Source organism: Eschscholzia californica, unplaced genomic scaffold (genome assembly GCF_041429995.1).
Source record: "Eschscholzia californica isolate CP2 unplaced genomic scaffold, dmEscCali1.0.p SCAF_1, whole genome shotgun sequence".
Classification (NCBI taxonomy): Eukaryota; Viridiplantae; Streptophyta; class Magnoliopsida; order Ranunculales; family Papaveraceae; genus Eschscholzia; species Eschscholzia californica.
Genome location: NW_028238198.1, coordinates 63578043 through 63588828, shown reverse-complemented (window position 1 = coordinate 63588828; position 10786 = coordinate 63578043). Strand labels below are relative to the sequence as shown.

At 38.5% G+C, this 10786-nt stretch overlaps 2 long non-coding RNA genes across 2 annotated transcripts; one reads left to right on the top strand and one right to left on the bottom strand.

The window, feature by feature from the left end:
- The first annotated feature begins 1439 nt into the window (after positions 1–1439).
- LOC147568165 (uncharacterized) lies at positions 1440–4911 on the top strand. The gene is made up of 2 exons (XR_015238113.1): positions 1440–1868; positions 4605–4911. It is a non-coding gene; the product is annotated as an uncharacterized LOC147568165 (long non-coding RNA).
- On the bottom strand, positions 2093–4184 carry LOC147568166 (uncharacterized). Its single transcript, XR_015238111.1, has 3 exons — positions 4118–4184; positions 3401–3466; positions 2093–2312 (listed from the first exon to the last, which is right to left on the bottom strand). It is a non-coding gene; the product is annotated as an uncharacterized LOC147568166 (long non-coding RNA).
- Positions 4912–10786: the final 5875 nt, after the last annotated feature.

The window sequence follows — 10786 nt, the reverse complement described above, 5'->3', positions numbered from 1 at the left end:
TTTCTCTGTTCTAATCAACAGGAGGCCTTCTGAGGTGTTTCAGAGCTCTAGAGGAATTAGACAGGGGGACCCTCTGTGACCTCGGATTTTCCTCCTAGTAGCAGAAGTGCTAAGTCAGTGCCTCCAAGAGGTAGGGAGGAGGGGCTGGATTAATGGTTTTAAAGCTGCAGATGGGGGAGAGATGATTAATCATCTCCAGTTTGCTGATGATACTTTGTTCTTTATTGATGAGGATGCAGCCCAGCTTAGAAAACTGCGGGAATATTTTTGATTTGGTATGAGATCATCTCGGACTTAAGGTGAATCTGAAGAAGTCCTATATCTATATTGCTACTAAAGTGGGTGATAAGAACATGAACCATAAGATGATTAAGGAGTTTGGGTGCCAAGTGCGAACTCTACCTTCCACTGAGTGAGAGGTACAAGTCCAAGAAGTTGTGGGATCCGATCTTGGAACGTATCAACAAGAGGTTAGCAGCTTGGAAAGGTCACCTGCTCTCAAAAGGCGGCAAAATCACCTTCCTGAAGTCCGTCATCCGAGCTCTCCCCACGTACTACTTGTCTCTGTTCACTATTCCTAAAGGTATCCTTAAGGTCATTAATAGGAAATGTGGTCCTTTTTCTGGTATTCCGGCCACGATAAAAGAAAAATATGCATTGGGTGGAGTGAAAGCAGATTCATACCAGCAAAGTTAAGGGTGGATTGGAAGTCAAGAACTTGCATTACATGATCCAAGCTCTCCTTATGAAGTGGCTTTGGAGCATGGATCAAGAGAATGGCAATATATGGCAAAAGTGATTTATAGCTGATGTGACATGAAAATCCCATCTGGATCTCTTAACTCAGACTAGTTAGTCCATTTCGAGCCGTTACTCTGATGATTTGTTTGTTTCTCTTGTCCAGGTATCTTCTAAGGAATTATGCGCGAAAAGTGGCTAAAATCGGACGAGAGATATACTAAGGGCATTATGGTCATTTGGTGATGAAGTAGTCTGATAATTTTGTTCAATTTTGATACTCCAACGAGAAGTAGAGTCCAAGACGAGCCCGTGAGTGAAAACGGAGGTCGAATCGGAGTCCGGATGAGAAAATTGGAGCGAGTCCTAGTTGGGGTCAAACAAATCAATTGACCAAGTCTTCAAGAGACACTTGGCACAATTCCGAATGTTCGTATGAAGTTTCTCGATAAATTTCGGGATAGCTAAGAATCTTCAATCCCGTACACATGAAGACAGTTTTACTACGATAGTCCCGAGTGGTCCAGCCTTTCATCTCCCCACACGATGTGATCTGACGGCTTCCGTGCGATCCTTGCTATCCGGCGCCTTGTATTTGTGTGTCCCATTTTTTTTAGACTGCTGCTGCTACACTGTATTTCCTCTTCTTGCCAGCCTACACACGTTTATAGGCCATGCTCATCTCCTTTTTTTGCTCTCTTATCTTTTTAAAGACAAAAGGGTTTATTTCCTTTTAGGTTTTAAACAGTAGAGAGAGGGGATTTGAAAGGATGTTTATAACTGGAAATAAGAGAGAAGATTGATGGAGATTTCCAAGAGATTTTAAAGATAGACGGACAAGGAAAGTGGGATTCGATTGAGAGGGCTTGGCTGAAGATATATACAGTAGAGAGAGAAAGAAATTTTCTTTCTTTCTTACTTTAACAGAGATGATTGAAATATTCTGGAGAGAGTGTGAGAGAAATAAGAGTGGTGATATTTTCTTCTTCTATTTCTATGATAAGATTGAGAAACATTCTCCAAGATATTCGATTGGATTTCTTGAGATGAAATTAATAACAGAGAAGGAAGGAGGATTTGATGGAGATTGGGAGTCAACTGGTTGAAGAAGGAAAGTGATGGAGTTGATCGTGTGACGCCCCGTGTCCCAAAATAGACACGACCACGCCCCGGCAACTCACAGAAGAGACAAAAAAACCGGCAGAGTCTCCTCTGAAAATCGAACCAGTCGCACCTGCTAAACCTGTCATGCAAACCATACATTCGCATACACAAAGAATAAACTATAAAGCGGAAGCTAAACAAACTCAACTCAGTTTCGGGTCGAAACCCGAACCACAAAAAAATACAAACGCCTCATAAAACGCCGATACAACTTATAAACAACTCTAAGTTTTACGTATATACATATTAGAGTTTGGTTTCTGTAATAAATACATAACTTTAAAATAACGAAAAAATCAATAAACAAAACCAAAGACAACGACATAATCCTGCTAGCCTCGTCAGACAAGATCACCGGCTAGAATACACACTCCGCCTCGAGGCTACAACAAGAACCTGCACACTAACAACTGGTAGGGGGTCAGAATACTCACCGACACGAGTTATTCTGGTAGAAGACCAATCCAAAACCCATCACGTTTTCAAAAGTTCGTTCAATAAGTTGTAAACATCATGACAAAACGAGTTATCAAACCAGTTACTGTATATACTATATACAAAACCATTTTCCTTAATCTAGCAAACAATGACAGTGATTAGCTGCCCACTCATGGTGCGCTCCCAATAAGAGGAGAGTACCTCAGGAGAACCTAGAGTGCGTTAGATAGTACCAGCCATTTAGGCACTAGCTAATGCACTACGTCTCCTCGAGAAAGAGACTTACCCCTAGCCGGTAAGTCCCTCTCCCACTAAGGGACTCCACAATCATTGAAGAGTTTACCTCATGATACATATATACCTTAAGTATCTAAATACGTTTTTGATCACCGAGTTCGAATAAGAGAGTCGTCCCCCAATACCCATGGAAGGACCTGAACCTCATTCTCTTCGATACCCTGTCATGCATCTAATGCAATCTTTCAAAATCAGTTACGTTCATATCTCAAAACAAATATTCGCATTCAATCTCGAAACCCATTTTCTCATTCAAATCATTATCTTATCAAACACGGAAGTGGAACAACCAAGAGTCATATCGCCACAAAGCAGAGGGATTCCCAATCAATGTCACCTCCCAGACGAGCGGTCAGGAGTACGTCCCTGAGCCTCGAACTGGAGGCACGAGCACCAATGGCCAGCAAGTGAAGCACTCTACTCCCACAGGTCTCATGACTAATGTCGCCCACCTCACCGGTCTCACACGGATCACAACCGTGTCCACATGTCATCCTACCCTCAATGGCTACGTGCCCGTAGGTTGACATAATCCGCAGTCGGATACATACAAGAAAATCCCCAGTAGTTCACAATCATCGTAAAATCAGTTCGAAAACATTTCTCATATCGCATCAAAACATTTCAAGCATATTTCAGTTCATCACATAAATAGAGTTTCATGCTACCTAAACTCTAGTTATAATGGCGAGTATACAACTATAGAATCTAGCATATTCGTTATCTATAAAACCATGCTGGATAAAGGATTTAGAACCCCTACCTCAGTCCTTGCATCACCAAAGACTCCCGCCTACCAGACGACCTTATTCCTCCTCATTCGCATACTCTGAGATAAGGAAGAATAACCAAACACACCGAACAGAAACATTAGGTTCTTATACTAAGAACCTTCGTACAATAAAGACAATATCAAAGAGAAAACGATGAAAACTTAAAACACGAAAAACAATCAATAACGATAGAAGACTTCGAATAATCGATTTGATCTCTAACTTTCATAGCCATGTCCATTGAATACACGAAATGCATATTAACCAACCAACCGACTTCCGATAAACTCAATTTTTTCATTTTAGAGTCTCCATAAGCTGACAGATCACATAATGAACCACACAATATAAATCTATAGCTGAAATTGTCAATTCCTATGAAATATGACAAAATTCGGGTAACCATCTCTATTCCATTTCATTCTCAAAACTAGTCCAAATATGAAATTCGAGCCGTCAAATAATTCGGCGGCACCCCGTCTATATATGGTCACTCCAAAATAGTCCATAACATTCTAAACATGATCCTCAACATAAATCATTAGACGAAATCGAATAATAATTGTCTAAATAGCTCCAAATTTCGATCCCAAATGAAATTAGTACCACTATAAAGTATACGAAATAGCTATCACAAAACCACCAAATTCGGACGAAATTCAAAATTCTGAATGGATAGATATGTAGAACAAGTCGATTGGAATTACCTGGAATAAATTTCATCGAATTTCGATAACCGAGCGCGAAGAAATTAGTTGTCGAAATCGAACCATAAAAACTTTATAAATCAATTTACTTTCTCAACCTCTCTGTTCTTACAGGTGACTTCAAAAGAAAGCAAATAGCTTTTGAACTAAGTGGGGTGCATGGCAAAAGAAACGTGTACAATTGTGGCGTGAGGTGGTTTTAGAGAAATAATAAAATAATATATAAGCCGATTATTTCATTTCAAAATCTCAATTTCAAATTCTAATTAACCCCCACGTCACACATGCATGCACTGCCACCTTTTCTTGGTTTCAAATCATTTTTAAGTCCTACATTTACATACACCTCCTAAACAAGTCCCTAGATTTGGTCATATTTCAAAATGACCCCTCAATTCAGAACAAGTTGCAGATTTAGCCCAGATCTTGACTTGCCCCAAATGTAAAATGGTCCTTCTAGTGTCCTTTAAAACACGGGATGTTACAGATCGGCTGGATTTTTCTCTTCTGTTTTTGTATAAAACAGAGGGAGGACAGAGAGGAGAGGCATCTCGATTTTGGGGGGTTGATCTTCTCGAGCTCGACCTATAGAAAAATCAGAGAGAGAGAGAGAAAGAGTGAGAAACACCATTATCTTCATCTACTTCTTCTCTTCTTCTTCTTGTTATGTAATTCTTTTAGTGAGAGAAAGAAACAGAGAGAGAGAGAGAGAGAAATATTTGTAGAAAGAGAAAGTGGGCAATTTGTAGAGAGAGAGATAAAGAATCAATTGAAACATATTTATTTCTTCTTCATTTTTGTTTCTCTGGAGTTTAATTATTCATAGTTGTATTAGAGAGAGAGACTAGAAGAAGTTTAAAACAGAAACAGTAGAAAGCAAGAGAGAAAAACAGTAGGGAAATAATTTTCCCACAGGGAAATTATTTCCGAGAAGACGAGAAATTCAATTTCCTTAAGGGTGCGTTTGGCTTCCAGTGGAAAATCAGCGAGAAAAGTTATGTTTTCCTCCCTATTTCTCTTTTATTTGTCATATTTGTTTTAAACTTTTATCATGAATAGCTAATTCTCTATCTAGGGTAGATGATGAAACCATTTTCAAATTTTGAATCGAGTTTTAACGAGAACATCTCCCGGAATTAGGTTAGTTCATTATCCGAAATTCTGAGTTATAAAAAGAAAGTGATTTAATTTGTCTAAATATTTGTTCTTAAAAATGATTTTATGTGGTGAATTCAGAAAACCCAGACTCTCCCCCATTTGAGTTCCTTGTATCATTTGTAATTATTTTCTTTCCGTAATTTTACTTTAATATATTATTCATTCCAAAACCAAAACCAAATCATTTTAAAAATCTTATTACTTCCTAGTTTTAGAATAGATTCAACTAGTCTCTGAGGAACAAACCGGTCTTACCGGAATTTATTACAACTTGACACCCGTGCACTTGCGGGTGTAGACCTATTTAAGGTAACCCTTCTAGGCCCATCAATAGCAAATATGGTCAGAATAGTGATCTTTGGTTTAAGAAGTGCAACAAAGTCACTTTCAGTTGTGGAGTTTGGAAAGGCATCATAGCCAACTTAAAAGAATATCACTTTATCACAAATGGATAATTGGCGATGGATCTCGGATTCAATTTTGGTCTGATGTGTGGATTGGGATGAAGCCCCTCAAAGTTAGTTTCTCTGAGATATACAAACTTCTTACTAGGTCATATGTCACTGTTGCCGAGGCTTTGAACGCAGACCTCTGAGCGTGGGACATTACCATCAGAAGGAATTTAAACGATTGGGAATTGCAGCAGTATGTTCAACTGCTGCAAATTCTACAAGACGTGAGGCTTAAGGATGCACCGGATACTCGTGCTTGGGCTGCTGAGGATAAGGACCCCTTGTCAGTTTCTAACTGCTATAAAAGGCTGGACCAGGACGGTATGCTCTTACAATCCTGCGTTTCCAAGTCAGTTTGGATTAAAGCTATACCCCCAAGTAGGGGTGGGAATCGGGCGGGTTCGGTCGGGCTCGGGCATAATAGAGCCGGACTCGGACGGATCGGGCACCAACTTCTCAAGCCCATGCCATACATTCGGGCGGATCGGGCCAGGCAAATCTCCCGAACGTACTGCCCGTAGCCTGCCAGCCCGAACGGGCTTCCGCGGTCACGGGTCGGACGGGCTCGGGTGATCTTGAAGAACTTATCCTTCACATCAACCACCCACCCTTATATAAGAATTCCCAACCTCTCTCTAATTTCAAAATAAGAGAGGTGGGACTAATAATTTTAGAAATTTTAGAAATTCTTACTAACATGACATCCTTCCCTTCCCCTTAAGTAAGTGACCAACCACTTTCTAATTATTATAAATCTACAATGTGGGACTATTGATTTCGAAGTTGGAAATTACTTTGCATCCATCCCTTCCCTTAAATATAAGCCTCCAATCGTTTTTTATGTCTAAATATGCAATGTGGGACTAATAATTTCATATGTCTTAGTTCAATTTACGTCATTCTTTTTCCTAAGTAAAAGTAGTTGTAAACCACCTGACTTTGATACTACTACTTTAACTTCACACAAATTTTTAATTCACCTTACTTCCCTTTGAAATTTTTTTCAACTAGATGCTATGTGATTTTATTTTGTTTTTGGTCCCAATAAAATATGGGACTAAAGATATTAAATGAGTCACTTTTGTAAGTGAGATATAAATAACCCTCACTTGGACTACTTTCTCTTGTATCCCAATGATATGGGACTAAAGTATGACATATGAGACTCTTTTGTAAGTGAGATATAAATAACCCTCACTTGAACTACTTTATCTTGTGTCTGGATTCACCATAATGGAATACCGAGGAATTGACACACATTCACGTATCCAGCCAATAAACCGAGCTGGCAGACCAAACTTCTTCAGGATTTGGAACAACGCAGACTATCTTACAGTGTCATACGCCTTCCGGAGATCTATTTTAACAGTACATCTATCAAGACCACTAGCTTTACCATAATCTCGAACTAGTTCATGAGCAAGCATAATATTATCCTGTATTAACCTGCCTGAAATAAAAGCCAATTGGTTCTCACTGACCAGGCCTGAAACGAATCGCTTTAATCTGTTAGCCAAGATCTTTGTGATGCATTTATGTAACACGTTGCAGCAAGAAATTGGCTTGAAATCACCTAGAGCAGACGGGTTAGGTATTTTCGGAATTAAAGATATCAAAGTGGAGTTTGCCTCTTTAAGTAACCTGCCGGAGCGAAAGAAGCATTGAACTGCCCTTGTGAAATCGTCACCCACTAACCGCCAATATGTTCTGAAGAACGAAGATGGAAACCCATCTGGTCCCGGTGCTTTCCCTGGCCCTATGGCCGATAATGCCTCGGATATCTCCTCTCGTGTGACCTGCATATCCTATAGTGGTGCTGAATCTGAATTTAGAGTATGGGGAAAGTCAAATTCTATCAAAATAGCATCTTCTTCCAGGTGTGGCGTCTCAGTTCCTAGCAGATTTGTATAGTATTCAACAAACTTTGATGGGATTATCTCTAGATCCGCCGTTTCTGTACCATCCTCCTCTCGATTCATTGTAATATTGTTCCTGCATCGTCGTTCTTTGACAGTGTTGTGGAAGAATCGTGTGTTCTGGTCATCAAGGGTCAACCACTTAATTCGTGATTGTTGCTTCTTTATATAGGTTTCAGCTGCTGCCTTTGAAGTGTAAGATTGAACAGCAGCTCTCTCCTCTCTTCTTAAAGCCACATTCATAGGATCTGCAAACAACTTACTTTGACATTCAATCATATAATCTCTAGCAACTTGAACCTGGTTTGGCATATTTGTGTATCGCGATCATCTCCATTGGATAATACGGTTTTTTACAGATTCGAGCTTCTTCACCAACTGATACATCGGGTTTCCCTGTACTTCTATCATCCAGGCCTCACTAACCAAGTCAATGAACCCTGATTCTTGAAGCCAGTAGTTAAAAAAGGAGGGTCGAGCAATTATTTGAAGAAATCAAGATAACCGAAACCGAGCTACTCAATGCTCAAAAGCGACTCCCTACCGAGTCTGGTATTGCGAGAAAAAGCAATTGATAGAGAAAATGGGAAAACTCAAAAATTTAGAAGAGGTCTTTTGGCGACAGAGGGCAAAAAAACATTTGGTAGAAGATATTCTGCAATTTTTTGCAAAAAGTGTTAGAGCATTGTTGGAGATGAGGTGCCAGATCATGTCAAACATATATTCGAATCAGATATTATGTCAAATAAACTGAATCTTACATTTATTACCCTAATACGAAAAGTACAGATCCCTGAAACTCCAGTGGGTTTTAGACCTATATCTCTATGTAATGTACTCTATAGTGTAATTACTAAGATTCTGAGGAATCGATTGAGACCAGTACTTATGGATAAGTTGATATCAGAAATGCAAAATGCTTTCGTATCGGGACATCAGATTTTTGACAATTTAATTATTGTCCAAGAGGTGTTTCGCTCGATTGCTATTCGACAAAAGATGGATCATTTACTCTAAAAGTGGATACGGCCAAAGCATCTGACAAAATTGATTGGGGGTTTTCGAGTGTAGTATTGAGAAGATATGGAACTATTGTCAATACACATATGCTAATAATGAATTACGTGACAACTGCATCCTTCTTAATATTATTGAATGATAGACTGAAAGGATATTTCTATAGGAAATAGAGGTTGAGACAAGGATGTCCACTAAGTCCTTACTTGTTTATCTTATGTTCAGAACTCTCACAAAGTTAGTGATAAGTGATGAAAATAGTGGTCTATATGACGGGTTAAAGGTGAACAAATATGGTCTAGGTATTAGTCTTATATTTGCTGACGATCTCTTTTTCTTTGGGAAAGCGTCAGAATATAATGTCAACCAACTGTAAAATCTGCTAGATGTCTATGCAGGCTATTCAAGCCAACTAATAAATTATCATAAATATTCGATATAATTCAACAAAAATTGTGATAGTCAAAGAAGAGATGCTATCAAAAACATACTAGGAGTTAAAGAGATGAAGGAAAATGGTGTGTATTTGAATAACTATTTGTTGAAGTCGAAACACAAAATAACATCATATGATTTCATTATCAACAAAATTGAAAAGAAGTTAATGGGTTGGAAACGAAACTCTATATCACACGCGGCAGAAATATATTACCCAAGTGTGAGCTAGCTTCTATACCAATTTATTTCCTTTCAACTAATATTGCTCTGAAAGTTGTTATTGAAAAAAATCTAGAGATGTCAAAGGAATTTTTAGTAGGGGCATAGCACGGAAAGAACAAAAATGCATTACGTTAATTAACGAAAATTACAAGTAAAACAAAAAAATGGTGGTTTAGGCATAAAAGACATGGGAATCGTAAACCTATCAAAGTTTGGAAAATTGACTTGGAGATTCTTGAATGAGCCAGAAGCTCTATGGGTAAAACTGTTGAAGGTCAAATACCTAAAAAGTGAAGATTTCTAGTCTTATAAAGCTAAAACGGTGATTACTTCTACATGAAAAAGTATATATTGGAGATGAGAACTTATATCAAGAATGGATTTTGCTATTTGGTAGGAGATGGCTCGAGGATCAGAATTCGGGACCGAATTTAACATGACTCAAACCTATCAAAAGAAACGGCCACCTAGACAGAGCTAACATCTTTCTTATAAATGACATGTTGACTGGAGAAGAAGAAAGGGATACCGATCTACTTCAAGAGTTTATTTGATGCATAATGTGTAAAGGAAATGAGGAGGATCTAGATCACATTCTCCGGACATGTAGAGTGGCGAGTTAAACATGGATGACCTCACCTATTAATATGGGTAGAAGGTGATGAAGATATTCAAACTTTGATTTGTATATGGTTAACAAGCAATGAAGAAGAATACATAATTGAACTTGGAGTATGTGTCACGCGGTTTATATGGAAAAAAAAACAAATGTGTTTTTGAAGGGATAAAACCGAATTGATATCTCATCGTCAGAGATGCTCAAGACATGCCAAAGGAGTTCTTGAACTCACCAAGCTTGTGAGGAAATATTGATAAGAGAATGAACAACTCCAGCCTCAAAATGACTGGGTTCCATCAGACAACGATAAAATTAAAATAAACTTTGATGCATCATTTGTTGGTGAGAGAGTTGCTCTAGCGGCATTTTGTAGAGGATGAAATGGGGAATTCACAACGGTTGTGACCTCACTTAGTCGGGCGTCATCAGCATTGGAAGCCAAGGCAAAAGCGGCGAAGTTGGCGATAATGCGTCTTTTATTCCTCGATACGACTATATACTAGAGGGAGATGCATTATCGATTGTAAAAGCATGCTTAAAAAACCCGAATGATGGTCCTTGGAGAATTAGATCAATATTGGCAGAGATCAAAAGGAAAGCTCAAATCCTTAGAAATTGTTCGTTTTTATTTTACTCGAGAACGACAAACTAGGTCGCTCACTTGTTAGTGAAACATGTTTTTTATTTGAACTTAATTAAAACTGGGGAGATCACTACGACTCCTCGCTGCATTGTAAGCCAATTGACGGCAGATTTAGCCAATATTCCTTTGAGCTCTAATATCGAATAAAACGGTCATAAAAAAACAATATTCATATGAAAATAAAAAATAAGTAAAGAAAAAAAT